We start from the raw sequence: 24,433 nt of genomic DNA, 5'->3' as shown, positions 1-24,433 counted from the left end.
AATTATATTTTAATTTGAAATTTTAAGTTACAAATTTATGTATTTTTAATATTTATCATATTTCATTATATTTTAAATGTGCTAAAAATTAGTGTTATTATTCTTGCATGAAAAATTTAACATTCCTTTTAATGCTAAGACTTGAACTTTTAGATTGTTTGGTAAAAAGCTTAGAGAGTGGAAATATTTTCTTAAAAATATTTATTATTTAGACCACTTATCATTTGAGGAAAAAAAAAATATAAGGACAAACGAGTATATAGGGATCAATGGGAAGAGTTGATCAAATATTGGGCAACAGATAATGCAAAGGTATTTTCGTTCAAACTTGCCATGTATTTACTTTATTTTGAACAAATTTCATTAACTCAATTGCACTCTTTGATGTTGTTCTAGAGTAAAAGTGCTAAAAATAAGAGTAGTTGTGCAAAAAAAGAATACAATCATACAATTGGCAGAAAGAGTTTTATACAACTTAGAACATTACATATAAAATGAAGAAGTATCTAACATCAAAAGTTGAATGTTGTTTAAAATTAGGTTTTTATTGCATTTTAATCAAAACAATATCTTTTTTGTAGAAACTAGATGGTGCAAGTACCCCAACACGTGCAACTATGTTCAAAATTTGTTATGCAAAGAAAAAAAAAGAGTATTATAAGTGAGAAGACAAAAGAGGCTATGTCATGAGACAATTATTTTAAAATAATGTGTTATCTCTTGTTAGCTAGTTTAATTTAATCTTAATTGAGATGTTTGGTTAAATTAATATTAGCTACCAATACAAGAAAAACAACAATTGAATGAAGATGCATCAAAAGAGAAGACTATGAATGATACTTTTTCTGAAGTTATGGGCAGAGAAAAGCATGGATTTAGAGTATGTCCATCAGATGTGTGGAAATATAAATCAACTTGGAAAAGAAATTAAAATAAATATGTAAATACTCCGGAGGCAAAAGTAGATGATCTAGAATCTGAAATTCAAAATTTGAAAACTATTTTGAACAACCAAAACAATAGCAATGGCGTATCTGTTGGGTTTTATGTCCTAAATAAAACTCCATTTCAATGTAATCTATTTTATTCAACATCAATAAAGAAACAGAAGTATTTTTCATTCATTTGTGTATGTTTTGGTTCACCTTATCAATTGCTTGTCTATTTGATTTATAAATTCATCTGAAACCCTTTTCACATACTTGATCCTGTTTATTGTGTTGTCAACACTTTGGAAAGTAAACTTGACTATGTGAATAAAGTTTCCTAGATTTATCAGACACAGGGTTTTACTGATATGATAATCTACAACAAGAGTTTACTTGCATTTGGAAAAATGCTATGTTCTTTCCAGAGCATTGGTTAAAGTAAAGCTCAGGTTGGATGCATGGAGTATGCATCAGAAGGGACTGATATTGAACTTTGACTTAGATTTATTAAACTTACTGTAATATCTATTCAAGTCAATATCGCCTAGTTGATCCTAGATCAAATAATCTTAATCCTATTATGATTAGGCTCAATCTCGAGAGGCTATTCGTGTTCTTTGATTTGTTAGTTAAGCCTACTTTTAGGTCAGGGTGATACGTACATTTTGGGAACACGGTAGTGCAATTGAGTGGGAGCGCTAACATAAACATGGAATCTATAGCTTCTATCTGGCGAATAGTAAGTAAAGGATGATCTCCTTCGAGCTTGACCAAACGAAAATAAATGGTGGAGTACTCATTTCACATAAGCTGAAATATCATTTATACGGGGTCAAGTGTTTTAAGGATAAAATACATAGTAGGGTGTAACGGTAATCTAATCCCTTTACAGTGTAGATCATTCATATAGAGGATCATTGATCAAATTAGGATTGTAACAATGGATAACTAATGATGTGTCTATATGGTGGAACATATAGAGCATTCTATATACTGAGAGTGCAATTCTAAGTTCTATGCGTGGATTCAACGAAGAATTAATAAGTCAGTGAATTTAGGTTATAAATCCTTGATCTGCTTATTGGAAGCTCGGTTATATAGACCCGTGGTCCCCCCACTAGTTGAGATAATATTGCTTGTAAGACTCATATAATTGGTTTTGATTAATCAATTATAATTCTCAATTAGACTATGTCTATTTGTGAATTTTTCACTAAGTAAAGGCGAAATTGTAAAGAAAGAGTTTTAGGGGCATATTTGTTAATTATGATACTTTGTATGGTTCAATTAATAAATATGATAAATGACAATATTATTTAATAATTATTTATAGTTATTAAATAATTAGAATTGGCATTTAAATGGTTGAATTAGAAAATTGGCATTTTTGAGAAAATGAGATGCTGATATGATAAAACTGCAAAATTGCAAAAAGTGAGGCCCAATTCCATATTGCCAAGGGCCGGCCACTTTTATAGCATTTATCATCTGATATTTTCATTATTTTAATGCCAAATAATTCAAACCTAACCCTAGTGGAATGCTATAAATAGATAGTGAAGGCTTCAGGAAAATTACACTTTTCATTCAGAAAAACCTTAGCCTTCTCTGTCTATACCTAGCCGCCCACTCTCTCTCTCTCTCTTCTTCCTTAAGATTTCGAAATACTTAGTGATTAGAGTAGTGCCCACACACAGCAAGTGATACCTCATCCATAGTGAGGAAGATCGTGAAGAAAGACTTTCAACAAGAAGGAGTTTCAGCACTATAGATGGAGAGAAAGAGATCCAAGTTCAGATTTTGATAATACTCTGCGACAGAAAGGATACAAGGGTTAGAGATCTGAACGGAAGCAGTCATATTATTTCGCTGCACCCAATGTAAGGTTTCTAATACTTTATATGTGTTTATTTCATAATCGTTTTAGAAGTTCATATTTAGGGTGTTAATCAACATACTTGTGAGTAGATCTAAGATCCTGGTAAAATAATTTCCAACAGTATCTTCACTTCAGGCTAAAGTTAAACTACTAATTTTTTTTTCTTCAATCATTTTAAATATTAACCTTACTAAATGAAATTTATTTATATATGTAGGTGCAAGCTATACATCATAGTAATAAAGCTACATCTTCACATCTTGTTTAAGTTTTTTATTATTATTATTATATTAATTTTAATTTACTATAACATATCAACTATATGCTAATTTTGTTAATTTATTGTTTATTTGCCGGACACAAATGTTATTACCGCACTTACAAAAGAAACTAGAAGTCAATAGTTCTCATCTTCATAATATGATACTCCAATTATTGAGATAAATAGTGTTATCCCAAAATTGGCACTCTGACGTGGCATCACAAGATTGGTGACACATGGCATTAACTTAAAGCACCTGGTTAGATCAACATGCCGAGCAGGATGCCTCGCTGGCATGTCCATAATGGAATACTCAACGAGTCGTGCAGAATGAGCAACACTTAGCGAATTCAGCCAAGCACTTTGTGAGTCACCAGCTCAATCCCTATAATCCAGGGATCAACTTGCGTGGATATGGCATACACACGATTCCACTATCGGTGTATACGGCCTCAATCCCACGATCCTAGCATTCAGCAATGATCTCACGATCTTTGTGTTTATGCGCTTTGTAACGAGAGAGGAAACTCCTCCTCCTCAAGTTTCCTGCCCTATAAATAGTGAGGAATGTTCACTGAGCAAGGGGACAGACGAAAAAAGAGAGATTGATCGAAACTGTATAACAGTGATCATACGTCGAAACACTATAAGCTAAGGCTATCTAAGAATTATATATTCAGAGATATTATTGTAAGAGCTAGAAGAAAATGAATCTTCTTCCTTATTCTTAAGTCAATACAACTAACGAGGATTAGGCTATTACCGAACTGCTCGGGGCTGAACCTCTATAAAATTTCTGTGTCTTCTTATTATTATTACTTGCTTTATTACGTATTCTTATTACGACATATCGTTTATCGCTTATCAAAAGACTTATTGTCGTTGGCTAAAAGCGAAGTCAACAAATAATATTACATACTATTTTATCTACTAATAATATTTAAATGCATATATTAATATTTCTTATATATATCTCTATATATAATTTTTATATACAAGTCGGAGAACTAGTCAATATTAAAAGTGTCACAAGTGAGCCTGAAATAATTGCTATTGGTATCGTTTGTAGCAATGATCCATCAAAAGAAGTTAGATGAAAAAAAACTTGGATCCTCTTTTTCTGAAGTTATTAAAGTTTCTATTAACCCTGATGAACAATTGATTAAATCTTATGGCCTTTTTAAGACAATTGGTCAAGTTATTGGGACATCTATTGCATGGGGCCCAACGGTATTTATGGTATGGGTTTTTTTTTTTTTAGCTTAAGAATAATTGTTTTCTATTAATTTAATATTATTTTAAGTGTATAAATATTTACATGTTTGATATTCTTTTGCAGATTTCATTCATTGGCATTAGACAAATCATTTTTTGATTCAAGTGTGACTAATTAATTGTTATATAAGTATTCTAAATTCTTGTAAATATTCTTTTTTCGTTGATGTTTATTTCAATGTCTTTGTAACTGAAGTTTCATAATACTGGTATTTGTGTTGTATTTGTTAATTTTTGTGTTTATTAAAGAATACTATTGCATTGTTGGTTGTTTAAAAAATATATTCACATTTTATTTTGGGACATATGTAATATTTATAATTTATAATATATTTTGTTTTGATAATAGAATAAATTTGTTTATATATATAGTAAGGTAAAAGTTGTGTAAATATATTTTAAATAATTTATATCTATAAAATTGAAAATGGAAATAGTTAAAAAAAACGAAATATATTTTTTTTTTAACAATGCCAAATGACACTTTTATATCAATTATTAATACATTTTTTTTTTCAATTTCTTTTATCAAATCAGTTAATTTATTGTTTTAAATGTATATAAAAAATCAGTAATTTAGTAACATTTTTGTTAAATGTCACTAATATTTTAGTAACAATTTTAAAATGTCACTAAAATTATTTTAAATATAAAAAATAAATATATAAATTCTTTATTCGTGACAAAATATTATTAAAGTAAACTATTTAGTAACATTTTATCTATTCTCACATTAGTATATCTTACATTTTTTATAAATGTTACAAAAGTGTTACTAAAATTGTACAATTATGACATTTTAAAGTGTTACCTTATATCATTTTGAAGTGGCCACATGTTAAATCAGTACGTCAAACAATTTAATAAACATTATCAATTAATTAACATGTTATACTGCCACATAGAAATATGAGATTTGTTGAAAAATACCTCTTTTATTTATCAATTAACTAAATCTACCTTTAATTTTATACTTAATTGAAACATACATCTTTTTATATGGATTGTACTTAAAATACCCTGACATAAATGAGTCACATAGAGAGTATATTGAGGTGACAGGAGTAAAATTGGTAAAGTGTTTAAAAAAAGAGGTAAAAAAGGTAAACTTTAAAAAAGAGGATAAAAATGAAAGAGGACAATATAAAAAGGGTATAGAATCTAATTTCCTCTATATATATAATTATATCTTTATTGGTCCAAATCTTTTAAAATTAAAAATAAGATAATAAAAATTATTTAAACATTTTATTATAAAATAAAAATTATATATATACTAGGTGAATGTACGTGCCGAGCCACGTATTGCTAGTTTCATTTAAGATTTTGGTCTTTTTAAGATTTTGAATGTATTTTATTTTTAAAGATTACAAATTTTTTGTTTGAAAAAATTAAATATTTATATTTGAAATATTATTTAATAATGTATTAAAAATAATATTAGTGTAATTATAAAATTATAAATAAATTTATTATTGGAGTAGTAGATTATTCTATTTAGTTCTTTTTTAACATAGCATTGTAATGTAAGTTTATATCTATAAATATTCTGTAAAGTGTTAATATTATATGAACGTCTCCATTTATAAGGCTAAAAAGTGGGTCAATGACAGAATTGGTATATCTGCAATCACACAAAGATAGAAGTGGTATTTCTGCTTCCTATGCTTATCCAGAGAAAACATTAGATAACGTGAGGTTAACTTTAATATATAAAGATTTTTCTTTTTTAAAAAATAAATAAAAAAAAATTATTAATATTCTCCCAAGATACGTTTGTTAGAGAGATATGTGGCTAAGATGATTTTTTTAATTTAAAAAGAGATTATTAATATTTAAAAGATTGTTTAATTTTTTAGTTTAATTATTGGGTTTATTTGTTAACGGGAGATGAAACCTAATCGTTAAATTTAACAGAATATTCTTTTATTTTTAAGTATATTCTGTTAAACCAAGAAATGCCGTTTGATAGGCACTTTTAATATATAAAGATATATATATATATATTTATACATTTTTTTTTCTTCTTTCTTCTTCTACATTTTCATCAAAAGACCTAAACAATACCTTCCAATCCCAAACCCTGTATACCCATTACCACCACCACCTTCCTCTAACACCATCTCCGGTGATATATATTTTAAATTAAATTTAACTCAAAATATACCATAAAATTATTATTGACTCAAATTTTGTATTTCTACTTAAAATAATTAATTTTATATTTTATAAATATAATTTCTTTTTTCACTAATAAATAATATAAATAAGTGTCAAAGAGATAATTAAAAATGTTGTATTTATTGTAAATTAAATTTATCAAATGTTATCTTTTATGTTAAATTTAGCAATATTTTTAATTTAGACCAAATTTAACACTTATTTTACATTACCGTTAGAGTTAAATTTTGCTAAAATATTTTATAAAATTGCAATTTTATAACTCTCCATTGATGCTCTAACATGACATTTAATAGACAATGTTTAGACAGTACTCTAAATTTGAAAACAAAACCAAATATTATGGGATATTGCAAAATATATATATCTATAACTATATAAAAATAAGAATGTGGGTTTAGGCTTCCTATAATAAATTACAAAATTGTCCTATTTTTTTTGTTAATTACTATTAAATCCTAACATCATTTAATCATAAAAAAAAAATTATAATTTAGAGAGCTCCACTTTTTATATACAATGCATACAAATACATCTTTTTATTTCTTTTTACTAATAATTTTTTCTATGATTTGTTTATATAAAAAAGACTACAAAAAACATAGATTAGAACTAATAAAAAGTATAAAATGAGAATGTGGGTTTAGGCTTCCTATAATAAATTACAAAATTGTCTTTATTTTTTTTTTTGTTAATTACTATTAAATCCTAACATCATTTAATCATAAAAAAAATTCATAATTTAGAGAGCTTCACTTTTTATATACAATGCATACAAATACATCTTTTGATTTCTTTTTACTAATAATTTTTCATATGATTTGTTTATATAAAAAAGACTACAAAAAACATAGATTAGAACTAATAAAAAGTGTGAATAATTTTTGGGCATTATATATTAAATTATTTATTTAACCTATGTCTTTTTTTATTTTATTAAAATCTTTTATAATTTAATATAAATTACATTTCTTTGATAACCACTATACTTTTATAAGTGAGAAATTTTGTAAGTGATATTTTTTATTTTTAATTATTTTTTGTGGATAACTATATATTAGTTAATAATCATACAACAAATCAATATAAATAATCATATTTGTATTGATAAACAATATGTCTATATGTATATATTATAGTTTATATATATATATCTATAAACATTACCATATATAATTATATATTAGTTAATAATTACATAATAAATTAATATAAATAATTCATATTTGTGTTGATGAAATAATATGCATATATTATAATTAATCTATAAAAATATTGCCATTAACAATAAAAAATTTAATAAAATATTCTTTTAATTACTCTCTATGAATAATCTATAATCTATAACTATATAAAAAGTGTTGATAGTTTTTAGGCTTTTACATCTTAAATTACTTAACTCTTATCTTTTTTCTTCCATTAAAATCTTTTATAATTTAATATAAATTAAATTATTTTATAACTATTATACTTTTACAAGTGAGAAATTTTGTGAGTGATATTTTTAATTTTTAATCATATATTAGCTAATAATCATATAACAAATAAATATAAATAATTATGTTATGAAACACTATACATACATTATAGTTTATCTATAAACATTATAATTAACAACAAAAAATTGTTAAAATATTCTAATCCCTTATATAAGTATAATAATATATTGTTTTAATCACTTTTTATGAATAATTATATATTAGATAATAATCACACAGCAAATTATTTTAATAACTGTATTTGTATTGAGAAATAGAAACTATTTCCAGGCATATATTATAATTTAAGTATAAACTTGATCAATAATAAAAGAAAATTAGTAAAATAATTTAATTTTTTTGTAATAATTATCATAATAATTGTAGTTATTTATTATATATAATTTAATATACAAGATAATTATTTATAATATATATAATGCAAATATTTTTTTTCATATATATTTTTTATTATTTTGTAAGTATAATTCACGTATTTTACTAGTATATATATAAATAAAAACATAAAAGGATTTTAGCTGTCAATAATTTTTTTTTTTACTGACTTGTGTAGTTGTATAACCTAATTTTGAAGGGATTATTAATAAATGTTCAAAAATGGCAAGAAATTGATATTTTTTTATGGATGTACAGTTTATTTTATAGGGTGATTCTACAATGCACCCCCTTAAAAGGGATGTATTGATGCACCCTTAACTTATTTCGGCATCTAGAAAAAAAATTTAGTCTAATTTTTTTTCATATTCGTGTACGTTATAGCTATTTAAGATATCCTACAAAATTTTGAGAAATTCGGAATAATTTACAATATAGAAAACAATGTTCAAACAGTCGATTTTACACGCGTATAAAATAAAATAATCACGCGTGCAACACACTGTTTGAACATATTTTTCGGCACGTTAAACTTTTCCAAATTTTTTAAAATTTTGCAAGATGCCTTAAATAACTATAACGTACATAACCATAAAAAAAAAATTGACTAAAAAATTATCTCGGATGCTAAAACAGATAGAGGTGCATCAATATATCCATTTTAAGGGGGTGCATTGTAGAATTTTCCTATTTTATATTTTTATAAATTTTAATTTTTCTCTCAATAAAATATATTATAAAATATATAATGTTATTTTTTTGTTATTTTCAAAATAAAATTATTTGCACGTTGTGCTATGAAAAGTAGTGTGAAAACAGCATTTTTCTAAAAGAAAAAAAAAACAACAAAAATCTAATTTAAGTGCAGAGTGTAGATTTTCCAATTTCAAAAGCATTTATAATAAAAATAGAGAAAATTACATTGTATATCCATTTTACTATACTTGTTTTAATTTTTACCTCATTTTTTATATTTTTTAAAATATACCCACTTAAATAGATGATGTCCTCATTAGACCCTTAGGTTAATGTAAATTATATGTTAGACTTAAGTAGAGAGTGAGAGTATCTTGAGCAATCTACTCAAAAAAAGTGTATATATTTTAATAAAATATAATATGAGGGTGTTTTTGATTAATAAATGCAAAAAAAAATATTTTTCAACTAATCCGTTTATAATAGGGTATATGTGGATCAATTTAAGAGGAGTAATAGTCTAATACTGAACGATATAACAAGAGCCCAATGTATCAGTATATTAGTAAAAGAAGGCCGATTAGACTAATGAGTCCAATATATCATTAGTATTATGGGCCAAACAAGTTGAGAATCTTACTAGATTTTCCAACAACCCACAACTGAGAGATGATATTTAAGGTATTTTTACATATCACACTATTTTTTTAGGGCCAAGATGCAAAATGGCCTTAAATTTAACAATTAAGTTAATAAATGTCCCTTTTTTAAAAAAATTAACAAAATATCCTTTTAGTTAAAAATTTGATGATAAAATTACAATTATAACCTTGAATAATTAAGTGTTTGGTATAGTTATTTTGCATAATAGTATATCGTTTTTATGTGCAATAATATATTAAAAAAACTGAAAGGTAGTATATATATATTTTGAAACAACTGAAAGGTAGTATATTAGTTTAAGATTGTAGTATATTATTTTAATGTGCTATGGTATATAATGAACGAAAGACGGAAATTAAAAAATATGGAATATTAGTTTAAGTTTGAGGTATATTTCACTAGGAAATATTGTCTTTATGTTCATTAGTATATCATGAAGGAAAGAAAAAGAATAAAAAAACATGTGGAATATTAAATTAAGTTTTTAGTATATGTATATTTTCCACTATATTGGTGATATATTAATTTTTCATTATAGTATTTCTGCTTATGATTGCAGAATATAGTTTTTATACTATTATATATCGTGGAAAAAAATCATTTAATAGTATATTAGTTTAAGTTTATGGTATATTTATATTGGTCTAAGGTATATCGTTTGTATATGATATGTATATCGTGAAGGATATACGAAAAAAAAATATTAAATATTAATTTAAGTATAAGGTATAGTTATATTTGACTGATGTATATTAATTTTATGTTCATTGGTATTTCATGAAGGAAAGAACAAGAAAAAAAAAACTTGTGGAATATTAAATTAAGTTTTTTGTATAATTTTTTTTTTACTATGCTGGTGGTATATTAATTTTTGACTATGGTATATCTGCTTATGATTGTGATATATAGTTTTTGTATGCTACTGTATATTGTGGAAAACAATTTATTTAATAGTATATTAGTTTAAGTTTGTGATATATGTATATTGGTTTAAGGTATATTATTTGTATATCCAAGGCCGGCCCAAGCATTGGGCAGCTTGGGCCATTGCACAAGGCCCCCATTTTTCTAAGGCCCAATTTTTATTTTTTTTTTTAAAAAAGGCCTATTTTTTTTTTCTTTTTTTCCTATTATTTATACATAAATAAAAAAAATTTAAGTGAAAATTTATGAAGCAGTTTTTTTTTTTAAAAAAAAGAAATCTACTAATAGAATTGTAGTTTTAATGTACATGGTTTTTTTTTTTTTGTTTTTTTTTTCTAAAGGGCCCAATTTTAAAATTTCGCACAAGGCCCCCAAAATGCTTGAGCCGACCCTGTGTATATCATACGATATATTAATAAAAAATTAATTATATGGTTAAATAACATATTAAACAACAACAACAACAACAAAATCTAAAAGAATAACATATATAATACCTTTTATATAATGAAAAAATAGTTGACAAAAATTCAGTAGAGAGGTTTTGATTTATTGTGATATATGAAGGGTATTTTAGGTATTAAAAAGTATAAAGGGACATTTGCTTTATTATTTTAAAAAAGAGACATTAACTATCTATAGAGTTAGAAATAAGGCCATTTACTTACATTTTTTTTATCTTAATATCAAACGTATTTATTTGCCTCATATATATTTATAAGGGTTAATTTCACAAATGCACAAAAAAAAAAAAACAAAAAAAATATTGTTTTACGGAATTTTAAATATTTTTACGATTTTTTTGATTTTATTTACATAAAATACGGTCTTTTTATGTTGAAATTTTGTTCATTTGTTGTTAATTTTTTGTTATATGTATGTTATTTTTTTGTTGTTATTTTGATGTTATTTTCATGTTACTTTTATGTTGTTTTCTTGTTGATTTTATGTTGTTTTAGTGTTATTTTTTGGAAAACTGTAAAAATGTAAAAAAAAATATATTCTTTGAACGTAAAAATGTAAATATTTTACAAAAAATAGTGCCTTATGTAATTATTCATATTTATAACGATGGTAGTGAGCTTAAACAAAAAAAAAAAAAAACAACTTTTTCAGTGTTTAAACTATTTATTGTCTATTTATTTTTTCAATATTTTTTTCCTCCTTTCGTTCCTCCATCAGCCCCCTCTTTTTTTCTTACCTTTTTTTTTTTGTCATTCAACTTCTTTTATCTCTATTTTCTCAAATTTCAAAAATTATATCTAATCACATCACTACTCTATTAAGCATAAGAAGATATCATTATAATCTACTCTTGAATGTGATCATTTTGAGAAACATATATAAATATATATCTATATATTTTTTTTTCTTCATAATTTACAAAATTAAAGAAATTATAGAGTTACTCATAATACCAATCATATACTAATTAGTTAATATTTTATATATATTTTTATTTAAATTCACAACTCAAGTTTATTTTTTAAAATTTGATTAATTGGACAACTAATTAAATTCTACAATAAATTTAAAGTTACCAAAAATATATCATAAATAATATTAAAAAAATCATGATATGCAATTTTAAAATAAAGATTGGTAATCTAGATATTTACAAATAAGTTATTTAAATTATTTTATTTTATTGTAACATATTAGTTTATTAGTTTCTTAAATAAGTTTGAAGATATCCCCTGATACGTTTGGTTGTCACTCTGTTTTGAGTGTGGTGGTGTGAGATTGTTCGAGTGGTGGCTGTCATGGCGTCTAGCAGTAGTGAAGGAAGGGCAACGGGGGATGTTGTTATTCTGGAGGAAGAAGATAATGAAGTCTTACGGGTTCCAGTAGGCAGGGCTGAAGAGATAGCGATCGGCACAAGGTGGTGCTTGGTGGGCAAACTCCTAACAGGTCGAGTCTTGGATTTTAATGTTTTTCAGAATGTGATGGCTTTCCTATGGCAACCGAGAATGGGAATGTATGTCAAGGAACTCAATCCTAATCTATTCCTTTTTCAATTCTATCATGAAGTTGATATACAAAGAGTCATCGATGGAAGTCCGTGGACTTATGATAGGAAACCTTTTATCTTTACTAGATTAAAGGAGGGAGAGAATCCTAGGCTTGTCGAAATCAATCATGTTGATATGTGGGTTCAACTTCATAATTTACAATCTGGAAATATGACACTCAGTGTTGTTACGGCTTTAGGAAACTATATTGGAACGTTTGTTGAATCGGATCCGAACAACTTTGTGGGTGTTTGGAGGGACTATTTACGCGTCCGGGTTCAGATTGATGTTGGCAAACCAATCAAGCGTCGTATGAAGATTATCAACGAGGATACATCATGGTATTGGGTGAACTTTAAGTACGAGAGACTGCCTACTTTCTGTTTCATATGCGGTATCATCGGTTACTCGGAAAAGTTTTGTCCAAGGTTGTTCTTGAAGCCGCTACACCTCCAAGAGAAGCCATACAGATTGGAGCTGAAAGCCTTGACACAACGAAGACAATCAACCTTTGGGGCGCAGTGGCTCTGGTCAGAGGCGGCGATACGAGATGCATCACGACATGAAGACCAACTTGGCAAATCAGATCATTCAGCGGTGTTAATTCCTAGAAATCCGGAGGTGATGGGGGAATTAGTTGGCAAATTTCAAGGCTCTGCAATCACTAGTAATCAGCCACAAAAAGAGGGATGTGGTAACATTAAGGAGAATATGGTAGCTAATGGAGATGAGTCAACATTAAATGTTACCAATAAAGGAAATTTCTTTGATTCCTATATTACCAACATAATTGATTCTAAAAGAAGAAGGCCTGATAGCATGGGGGGACACGTGGGCTCCTTGGAAAAATAATTTAATAATGCTATAGATGTTATGGATCATGACATTGTGGAAATTCCAAAAAATGGATCTTTGGCGGGCTCTGGTTTCCAGGCTCGCCCAGAGCCATGAGTTGCTTAAGTTGGAATTGCCGTGGGCTTGGGAACCTGCGGGCCAAACAATTCTTAGCGGACCTTGTGTTCCAAAAGAAGCCCAATTTGTTATTTCTTTGTGAGACTTTGTGTAACAAGACAAGTATGGAGTTTATTAGAGTCTAATTGGGCTTTGATAGTTGTTTTGTAGTGGAGGCCCGTGGGCATAGTGGAGGCTTGGCCTTATTATGGAAGGATTCTAGTGATGTGATAATTCAGGGGTTTTCTTTCAATCATATTGATGCTACTGTACAGTTGCAACACTGTGTTCAATGAAGATTTACAGGAGTTTATGGGGAGCCTAGAAGAGAGCTTCGGTCAAACACATGGAATCTCTTTAGGTCTATTAAAGATGCTAGCTCTCTTCCTTGGTGTCTAATGGGAGACATGAACAACTTAAGCTCACACGATGATAAACGAGGAGGAAGACAGTACCCGGATCGACTCATTGATGGATTCACTGCTGCTTTAGACGACTGTAATTTAATTGATCTGCCCTTCGTTGGTTACCCTTTTACTTGGGAGAAAGGTAGGAATGGTGATAACTGGGTTGAAGAAAGACTTGACAAAGCATTAGTCACACACACATGGCTATCTCTATTCCCCCAGTCGATTCTTCACAACCTGGAAGTTTCAACATCTGACCACTGCCCTATTCTTTTGGTGTTCAAAGGTGTGCCTCCTACAATTCCTTTTAATTCTTTTTGTTTTGAAAATGCCTGGATTAGAGAGCCACTATGCAAACAATTAGTTCAGGGGTGTTGGGAGGGATCGGGTTCTAGCAGTATCCAAGAAAAAATAAAAAGATGTGGGGAGGTGTTGGGGAAGTGGGGAAGGGAGATCACTGGGGACTTCAGAAAACGCATTGATAATTGTAAGTAGCAGATTAGGAATTCGAAATGGGGAAGGGACCAGAGTTCAATTCAACAACACCAGCAAGCGAAAGCCAATCTTTCTGAGATTTTGGCCTAGCGAGAAGCTTTTTGGAAGCAAAGATCGAAGCAATTTTGACTAAACTCTGGCGATAAAAACACTAAATATTTTCACTCCGTTGCAAGCACTAGGAAGAGGAATAATGGTATTGGGCAACTTAAAGATGAAAGTGGCAGGTGGGTGAATTGGGGGTCGGGTTTAGAGGCAGTCATTACTATTTACTTTAGCGATTTGTTTCATTCGTCGAACATTGACTTGGGTAATATTCTGAATGGAGTTTGGCCTACTGTATCTAGTGAACAAAATGCAGAACTTTTGATGCCTATTACAGATGACGAAGTTAGAAATGCTCTATTCCAAATGCATCCCGACAAATCCCTGGGACCTGACGGAATGACCCCGGCATTTTATCAAAAGCATTGGAGTATAGTAGGTTCGGATGTGATCAACTTTGTTCGGGATTTCTTCAATAATGGCATCTTCCCAGCTGATATTAATGATACTCACATCGTTTTAATTCCAAAGAAGAAAAACCCGTCTCAAGTGAGTGATATGAGGCCGATTTCTCTTTGTAATGTATTGTATAAAATTGCCTCTAAGGTTGTGGCTAATCGAATGAAAGGAGTCTTGGACTATGCTATCTCAGACACTCAGAGTGCTTTCGTTTCAGGGAGGCTGATTTCTGACAATATTATGGTGGCGTTTGAAGTTATGCACTATTTAAAGAGGAAAACTAACGGAAGAAAGGGATATGTAACACCCTAACTATCTTAGGCGTATTACGTGATTTTTAAACGTACTGTGCAGCTCGTTGCTAATCAACGAGGTTTATGGAAAAACGTGATTAATTAAAATTTTGCTTTTTCATTAAACTTATAAACCATTTTACAAAAGTCTCGGGATCCCGATTTATAAAAATATTTACAAACGTTTTAACTGTTTAACTTTTACATCAAAATGAAAGTCGTCTAACGACAGTTACAAAAATCTCGGCCTAACTTTGTCCCGAGGATCGTACGCTCCGGGCCTAACCGCCGACATGTACAATCTCATATGCTCGGCTCACGGTCCATCGGCAATGTACTTGCCTTTACCTACACATGAACGTAAGCGTGAGTCGACGGACTCGGTAAGAAAAAGCATAATAATATCATACATAAAGAAGCCATTGCCGTGTCCAACACGATGCGGAGTCCCGCTTCTTGCCATGTCCAACATGGTGCGAGCACTACTTGCCATGTCCGACATGGTGCGCGAGTTTTGAACGTTCGGGGACGGGTACTATTGACAAGTATCCTCTGATCGGTCGAGCCAGGTCATACTCCGCCGCCGGTCATACTCCGGCTGTACCGACGGGATAGGTCAATAGCAGCGAACCACCAACCAAGTGTCGACTGATCGGTCGAACCTGGTCATACTCTTGGTCATACTCCGGACTGTCTCGACGTGACGGGGTTGGATGGTTCGAAGCCTAAATACATAACTAATGTAATCTAGCAGGCTTCCTACATGCACGCTAAACATGTAATCTACATATGCATCTTGTTATACTAATCTTACCGGATTCCGATTTCGGGTGTGCCAACATTTGGAACCCGAAACCGAAGTCAACGAGCGGATTGCAGCTCTAAACCATAAAAATCACAACGCTATAAGTGACACGCTAAATCACTTCCCGGGGACTAAAACTTGAAACTAAAAGTTTCCCTATCGATAAAAAGCATGGCAATACCCCTAAAAACCCAAAAACGAGGAAAACTAGGGTTCTGAAAAATCCCCAACCGGCAGACCGGTTGCCCAATGGGTTACGGGGAAATTTTGAACCCCCATCCGAATCGGATGCTCAATCGAGTCGGTTCCTCGCGAGCAGCAACCAAAATTTCCATAACTCGACCAATTTAACCCCAATTGATCCCAAACTTTCCAGACCTGTTCTATATGCCTCAAATGACATTTCAAAGGCATCAAACCTACCCAGAACCCACACATGCAAAATTCACCATTGGAGCTCAAGCTTTGAGTTCCAAACTCAAGCTTGAGCAAAACCACCTAAACATGCAATCCATCAGCTTAATTCTACTGTAACTAAAGCCTAAAAACATCTCTGAAAACAAACAGAAACATCCAGCAATTCACAGAAACAAAACATGGCATTTTCTCTCAAAAATCACCTATTTTAACATATAAACTAAAAGCTTTAAACAATCAATACAACATGCTTTCTTTATCACATAAACAACCCTAAACTAACATGCTTAAACTCAAAATAACAATCATATTTCAAAAGTGACAACAACAACTATTCAAGCATGCATTTCATCCATTTTCACTTAAAATTCAAGAAGAACACAAAGGGAATTTATAAGGGATCACACCTTGACTTGAATTACACAAGAATGAGTTGAAAATCACAAGCTTTAGGCGAAAAATTCCCAGCCCTAGCGGCCAAGTCTCAGCTGAAAAGAGGGAGAAAGAGAGAGCTTTGAGTGTTTGATTTTTTTGGAAATTTCTTTTAAAAATGACTAAGTGTAAAATGCTTGAGAAAGGAGGAATATAACTCATATTTTTCATTTATTTCAGCCAAGGAAACACTTAATTAATTATTTATTTTCCATTTCATAAAGTCACATAAGACAAAACACTAATGGGGCAAAAAGACCATTTTGCCCCTCCACCATAAACTCATGAAAATCATACTAACGGGGTATTTTTGGGACATTCTAAATTCCCGGCCATTCCCAGGCATTCTCCCAATGTCTAAAACCCGTCCCCAAATACTAACATACTAAGTTGTGATTTCCTGCGGGCCAAACGCCGCGTTCCAAAATACGGGACACGGAAATGCGAAATATAAAAGCTACGATAACATACCCATGCATATACGAATTCCATAAATATCAATACTAAATTATTTAAACGGCTATAAATAATTTCATGATTAACATAAATAATCGCTAATTTCCAAATTAACTAAGCGGGCTTTACAAGTATTCCCCCTTAAAAAGGATTTCGTCCCAGAAATCTAACTGAATAACTCTCGGATATTGAGCTCGCATATCGACTCAAGCTCCCGGGTGGCTTCTTCCACCTTCTTGTTTCTCCGAGAGAACCTTGACCAACGCTATGGTCTTATTCGAAGGACTTTATCCTTCTATCCGGGATCACTGCCGTTCCTCATAAGACATATCCGACCGAGCCGAAGGCTCTCATAACCGAGTATATGAGAGGGGTCCGAAACGTATTTTCTCAACATTGAGACATGGAATACGTTGTGCACCAGCTCGATAAGTGGAGGCAATGCTAACCGATATGCCCTTGACCTATCTTCTCGAGAATCTCGAAAGGTCTGTAAATCTAGGGCATAACTTGCCTCTTTTCCCGAAACGTTTAATCCCTTCATCGGAGATACTCGCAAAAACACATGGTCCCCTACTCGGAACTCAACATCCCTACGTTTCGGATCCGCGTAACTCTTGCATGCCTCCGGGAGGCAAGCATTCTAGCTTTAATCTTCTCTATTGCCTCACTGGTCCGCTGAACTGACTCTGGACCTAGGTATTTCCTCTCCCCTGTCTCATCCCAGTGGATAGGGGATCTACATTTCCTCTGCGTACAACATTCATAGGGTGCCATCCCTATCGTACTGCGATAGGTTTGTTGTTGTAAGAAAACTCTATCAACGGTAGGTATTTATTCCATGAACCTCAAAGTCCATAACACGGGCTCTCAACATATCCTCCAATATACGAATTGTCCTTTCTGGTGACCATGCACGAGGATGGAATGCCGCATCTTGAATTTTAGCTTTGTACCCATTGCCGTTGCAAACTTTGCCAAAATTTGGAGGTGAATTTCGGATCCACTGTCCGAAACTATAGACTTCGGTACCCCGTGAAGTCTCACTATCTCACGACATATAACTCGCCAACCGATCCACTTTGTAAACGTTGTTCTAACCGGCGGAAAATGAGCGGATTTCGTAAATCGGTCCACCACTACCCGGATGGAATCATACATACCCGTGGTCCTAGGTAACTTGGACCACAAAATCCATAGTAATATCCTCCCATTTCCATTCTGGTAGGGTTAGAGGCTGCAACAACCCTGCTGGTCTCTGATGTTCAGCCTTGATCTGCTGGCACGTGAGGCATCTCGAAACGAATTCTACCAAATTCTTCTTCATACCGCTCCACCAGAAGTACGGTCTCAAATCTTGGTACATCTTGGTGGTGCCGGGATGTAGAGAATATGGAGTAGAATGAGCCTCCTCAAAGATCTCGTTTCTCGGTTCCACACTGCTCGGAACACAAACCACGGCTTTATACAAAAGCATCCCACTATACGACACCGAAAAGTCTTTGGCTTGACCAGCCAATACCTCATCTCGGATCCTCACTAACTCCGGATCTGTCATCTGAGCAACCTTTATTCTTTCTAACAGGTCAGATTGCAGCGTTAAGTTGTGAAGCTGACCTACCACAAACTCAATGCTGGATCTAACCATATCCTCTGCTAGGCCGGGGTGAGATCCGAACCATGCTAGCTACACCGCCGGGACCACTTCTGCTCAGGGCATCGGCCACTACGTTGGCTTTTCCGGGATGGTAAAGGATCTCACAATCATAATCCTTCACTAATTCCAACCAACGCCTTTGTCTCATGTTCAAATCTTTCTGAGTAAAGAAATACTTGAGACTTTTATGGTCGGTATAGATCTCGCACTTCTCCCCATACGGAGTAATGCGCCAAATCTTCGCGCCGCAAAACCACTTGCGGCCAATTCTAAACCATGAGTCGGGTATGCTGTTCATAATCCTTTAAGCGACGGGAGGCATAGCGATAACCCGATCGGCTTGCATCAATACGCACCCCAAACCTTGTTTGGATGCGTCACGATGAACTACGAACTTCTCCTCGTCCGAAGGCAAAGCTAGTACGGAGCGGTAATCAATCTCTGTTTCGGCTCACGAAAACTAGCTTCGCATTTATCGACCGAGATAAATCGGCTGATTCTTCTTTGTAAGCTCGGTTAGGGGCATTGAAATTTTGGAGAACCCCTGCGAACCTACGGTAGTACCGGCTAATCCCAAGAAGCTTCGATCTCATCACTTGTCTTCGGTCTCGGCCAATCCCTGACGGATTCGATCTTCCCGGGATCCACCTTGATCCCATCTTTACTCACTATGTGCCCTAGGAAGGACACCTGAGACAACCAGAACTCACATTTCTTGAACTTGGCGTAGAGTCTATGTTCTCGAAGTCGTTGCAGTACCATCTGAAGATGTAACTCATGCTCCTCTTCGGCGAGAGTACACGAGGATGTCGTCGATAAACACAATCACACGGATATCGAGGAAATCCTTGAATACTGCGATTCATCGGGTCCATGAATGCTTGCGGGAGCATTGGTTAGTGCGAATGACATAACCGGGGAACTCGTAGTGTCCATACTAGTGCGGAAAGCCGTCTTTGGAATGTCCTCCTCTCGGATTCTCAGGCGATGATAACCCGAACGGAGATCAATCTTAGAAAAGACCGTCTTCCCTTGAAGGCGATCGAACAAGTCATCGATCCTAGGTAATGGATATTTATTCTTCACTTAGTCGGCTTGTTCAACTCTCCGTAGTCGATACACATCCTCATAGATCCATCCTTCTTCTTCACGAACAAAACGGGGCTCCCCCAAGGTGACACACTGGGCCGAATGAACCCCTATGTCAAGCAACCCACGGAGCCGAATCTTTAACTCCTTAAGTTCAGTGGAGCCATCCTATACGGGGCTTTGGAAACCGGATCCACCCACGGTGCCAAGTCAATCACAAAGTCAATCTCATGAGGTGGTAACCACTGGAAGTTCTTCGGGAAAAACGTCCAAAATTCTAGAACCAACTGCGATGTCCTCTCGGCGAATGGTGTACGGCCGAGTGGGGTCCACCACCACGGCCAGAAACCCTAAGCACCCACCGTGCAATAATTCTCTCGCCGACATAGCGAGATCACGGGATCCGAGATCCCAACCGAACCCACGAACACGAACGGTTCTTCACTTCTCGGTTGGAAGACCACCATCTTCCTCTTACAGATCAATGCTTTCGCCGAATATTTAGATAGGAAATCCATTCCTAAAATAATATCAAATTCGACTAAGCTCATCTCTATCGGATCGGTGACATCTACCGTCTATCCCGATCTGATTGGCATAGACCTAATCCACCTATTGGAGATAACCAATTCTCCGCCGGAGTAACGGGGTTCCAAACCCCGATTCATATCTATCAAAGGGTCTACCCAACTTACTAAAGACTCGGCCGCCACATAAGAATGTGTAGCCCCGGGGAATCAAACGACGCGAATAAAGCGAGTTGTTAATAAAAAGTCGACTGTAACAACTCGATGGGCTGGCATCTGCATCGGCTGCGTGATGGCGAATACCACAGGCTGGAGTGGGTATCGGCCGGAGCTCTCGGTGCCTCGGCGGCCGGGCGGGGACATTCCCTCTTGAAGTGCCGGGCATGCCACAATGAAAGCATCCGCCGCCCTTGCACTCACCCCGATGGTGCCTCTTGCGGCCTAGGGCACTGCTCGGGATAGGAGAATCGGGTCTCATTACCACCGGGACGACTCCTCTCGATGCAGTTCCCCGGAACCTCTTGTTCGACTCGAGCCGCCGGAAGCGTGGGTGCCCTCTTCCTCGATCAATGGCCGAACCACTACTCCCCCGGCTAAAACACGATGCGGGAGGGTAGGAGCTCGCCACTACCGAGATCTTGGCGGACCCGACATACACCCCACAGCGCCTCGGCTCGCGGTGCCTTCTCCACCATCCGAGCATAGGTGGTGTCTTTGTCGTCCGTGGTAATCATCGGGTCATGCAGATCTTGGGATTCAACCGTCCGTCTTCTCCTTCTGCTGAAGTCGGTCGGCACAATTCCGAGAAGCTAACCTCGCCATCCAGGTCAGCCCGAGTAGTATACCCGGTGACACTCATGTTCTCTCGGCGGGTCGGGTGAACGAACTGCTCCTCTTGGCGCTTCTGACCGCCTCATTATAGTATTTCGCGTTGAAGAGTTCTTGGAACCTCTCCCAAGTCATGGTGGTGACATCGTGAATCCGAGACACCATGTCCCACCATACCGGGCGTCCTCCTGGGCCCGAAATGTGGCGCACACCAGCTCTATCATTCTAGGTGACACCCATGAAATTCAGAATTCGAGTAATCACCGTCAGCCAATGTTCGGCTTTCGATACATCTGGACCTCCCAGGAATACCGGAGGTGCTTGCTTCCGGAACCGCTCATATAAAGGTTCCAATCGCGGGGCCGCCACCACTATCTCGGCACAGGCGGCAGGGCGAGGTGCCCACCGGAACTACGGGCACGAACCGGCTGCGGGGAGCACCTGTTGTCTCAACCTGCGAATCTCGAGGTCTTGTTCTTCGATCCCGGCTTGCATTTCCGCAAACCGTAACTCCCGATTCGGGGCTCCACTGATCGGTGGGGAGCACAGGCGGCTGTGGCGGGTCCTTAACACCCAGGCCACGGGCCCACGCCTCGGGGACCTCTACCTCGGCCCCCAACGGTGGGGAAGCCGAGCTCCTGCTCCCCGATTCGACCCCACCGGAGTTGCCCGACTCACGGTAGTCCGCACAGGCGTCCATCTAGTTAGAACCGCCCTGCGAAACCAAGAGTTGGCATATCAGGTCGTATTCAAGGCGAGCTTACTAATGCCGCCTAATTTGGAAATTAGAAATGAAACATGCACCTATTCTATCAGACTACTTAACATGCTTCTAACAGGCTTTTCTTTTTCATAAGCGGAATAAAATAAACTACTAAAAGCAATAAAGGCTTGCGGCACCGTGAACCGAGCTAGCTGATGATGATTGTACATGTCGTGACGATCTTCGGAAGACAACTCACAGCGCTACGATACCAAATTGTAACACCACTAACTATCTTAGGCGTATTACGTGATTTTTAAACGTCTTTGTGCGGCTCGTTGCTAATCAACGAGGTTTATGGAAAAACGTGATTAATTAAAATTTTGCTTTTTCATTAAACTTATAAACCATTTTACAAAAGTCTCGGGATCCCGATTTATAAAAATATTTACAAACGTTTTAAGCGTTTAACTTTTACATCAAAATGAAAGTCGTCCCCAACGACGATTACAAAATCTCGGCCACTGTCGTCCGAGGATCGTACGCTCCGGGCCCTAACCGCCCCGACATGTACAATCTCATATGCTCGCTCACGGTCCATCGGCCATGACCTTGCCTTTACCTACACATGAACGTAAGCGCGGGTCGACGGACTCGGTAAGAAAAGCATAATAATATCATACATAAAATGGCGGGTGTCCAACACGATGCGAGTCCGCTACGCCATGTCCAACATGGTGCGAGCCTTCTTGCCATGTCCAACATGGTGCGAGTTTTGAACGTTCGGGGGACGGTACTATTGACAAGTATCCTCGATCGGTCGAACCCGGGTCATACTCATTTCTTGGTCATACTCCGACTGTCTGACACGGGATAGGTCAATAAGACCGAACCACCAACCAAGTGTCGGCTGATCGGTCGAACCGTCATACTCATTTCTTGGTCATACTCCAGACCTGTACCGACGTGACGGGGTTGGATGGTTCGAAGCCTAAATACATAACTAATGTAATCTAGCGGGCTTCCCTACATGCACGCTAAACATGTAATCTACATATGCATCTTTGTTATACTAATCTTACGGATTCCGATTTCGGGTGTCTTGAGGTGTTCAACCCGATTTGGAAGCGAAGTGAACGGCGGATTACGCTCCTAAACCATAAAAATCACAACGCTATAAGTGACACGCTAAATCACTTCCGGGGACTAAAACTTGAAACTAAAAGTTTCCCTATCGATAAAAAGCATGGCAATACCCCACAAAAACCCAAAACGAGGAAAACTAGGGTTACGAAAAATCCCCCAACCTACAGACGGGCCGGTTGCCCAACCGTCGGTTAGGGAAATTTTGAACCCCATCCGGAATTCCGGATGCTCAACCGGAATTCCGGTTCCTCGCAGGCAGCAACCAAAATTTCCATAACTCGACCAATTTAACCCCAATTGATCCCAAACTTTCCAGACCTGTTCTATATGCCTCAAATGACATTTCAAAGGCATCAAACCTACCCAGAACCCACACATGCAAAATTCACCATTGGAGCTCAAGCTTTGAGTTCCAAACTCAAGCTTCAGAGCAAAACCACTAAACATGCAATCCATAAGCTTAATTCTACTTAACTAAGCCTAAAAACATCTCTGAAAACAAACAGAAACATCCAGCAATTCACAGAAACAAAACATGGCATTTTCTCTCAAAAATCACCTATTTTAACATATAAACTAAAAGCTTTAAACAATCAATACAACATGCTTTCTTTATCACATAAACAACCCTAAACTAACATGCTTAAACTCAAAATAACAATCATATTTCAGCAGCAACAACAACAACTATTCAAGCATGCATTTCATCCATTTTCACTTAAAATTCAAGAAGAACACAAAGGGAATTTATAAGGGATCACACCTTGACTTGAATTACACAAGAATGAGTTGAAAATCACAAGCTTTAGGCAGAAAATTCCCAGCCACTAGCAGCCCCGAGTCTCAAATTTAGAAAGAGGGAGAAAGAGAGAGCTTTGAGTGTTTGATTTTTTTGGAAATTTCTTTTAAAAATGACTAAGTGTAAAATGCTTGAGAAAGGAGGAATATAACTCATATTTTTCATTTATTTCAGCCAAGGAAACACTTAATTAATTATTTATTTTCCATTTCATAAAGTCACATAAGAC

This window comes from Cannabis sativa, chromosome 1 (genome assembly GCF_029168945.1).
Source record: "Cannabis sativa cultivar Pink pepper isolate KNU-18-1 chromosome 1, ASM2916894v1, whole genome shotgun sequence".
NCBI lineage: Eukaryota > Viridiplantae > Streptophyta > Magnoliopsida > Rosales > Cannabaceae > Cannabis > Cannabis sativa.
This window is presented reverse-complemented; position numbering follows the sequence as displayed.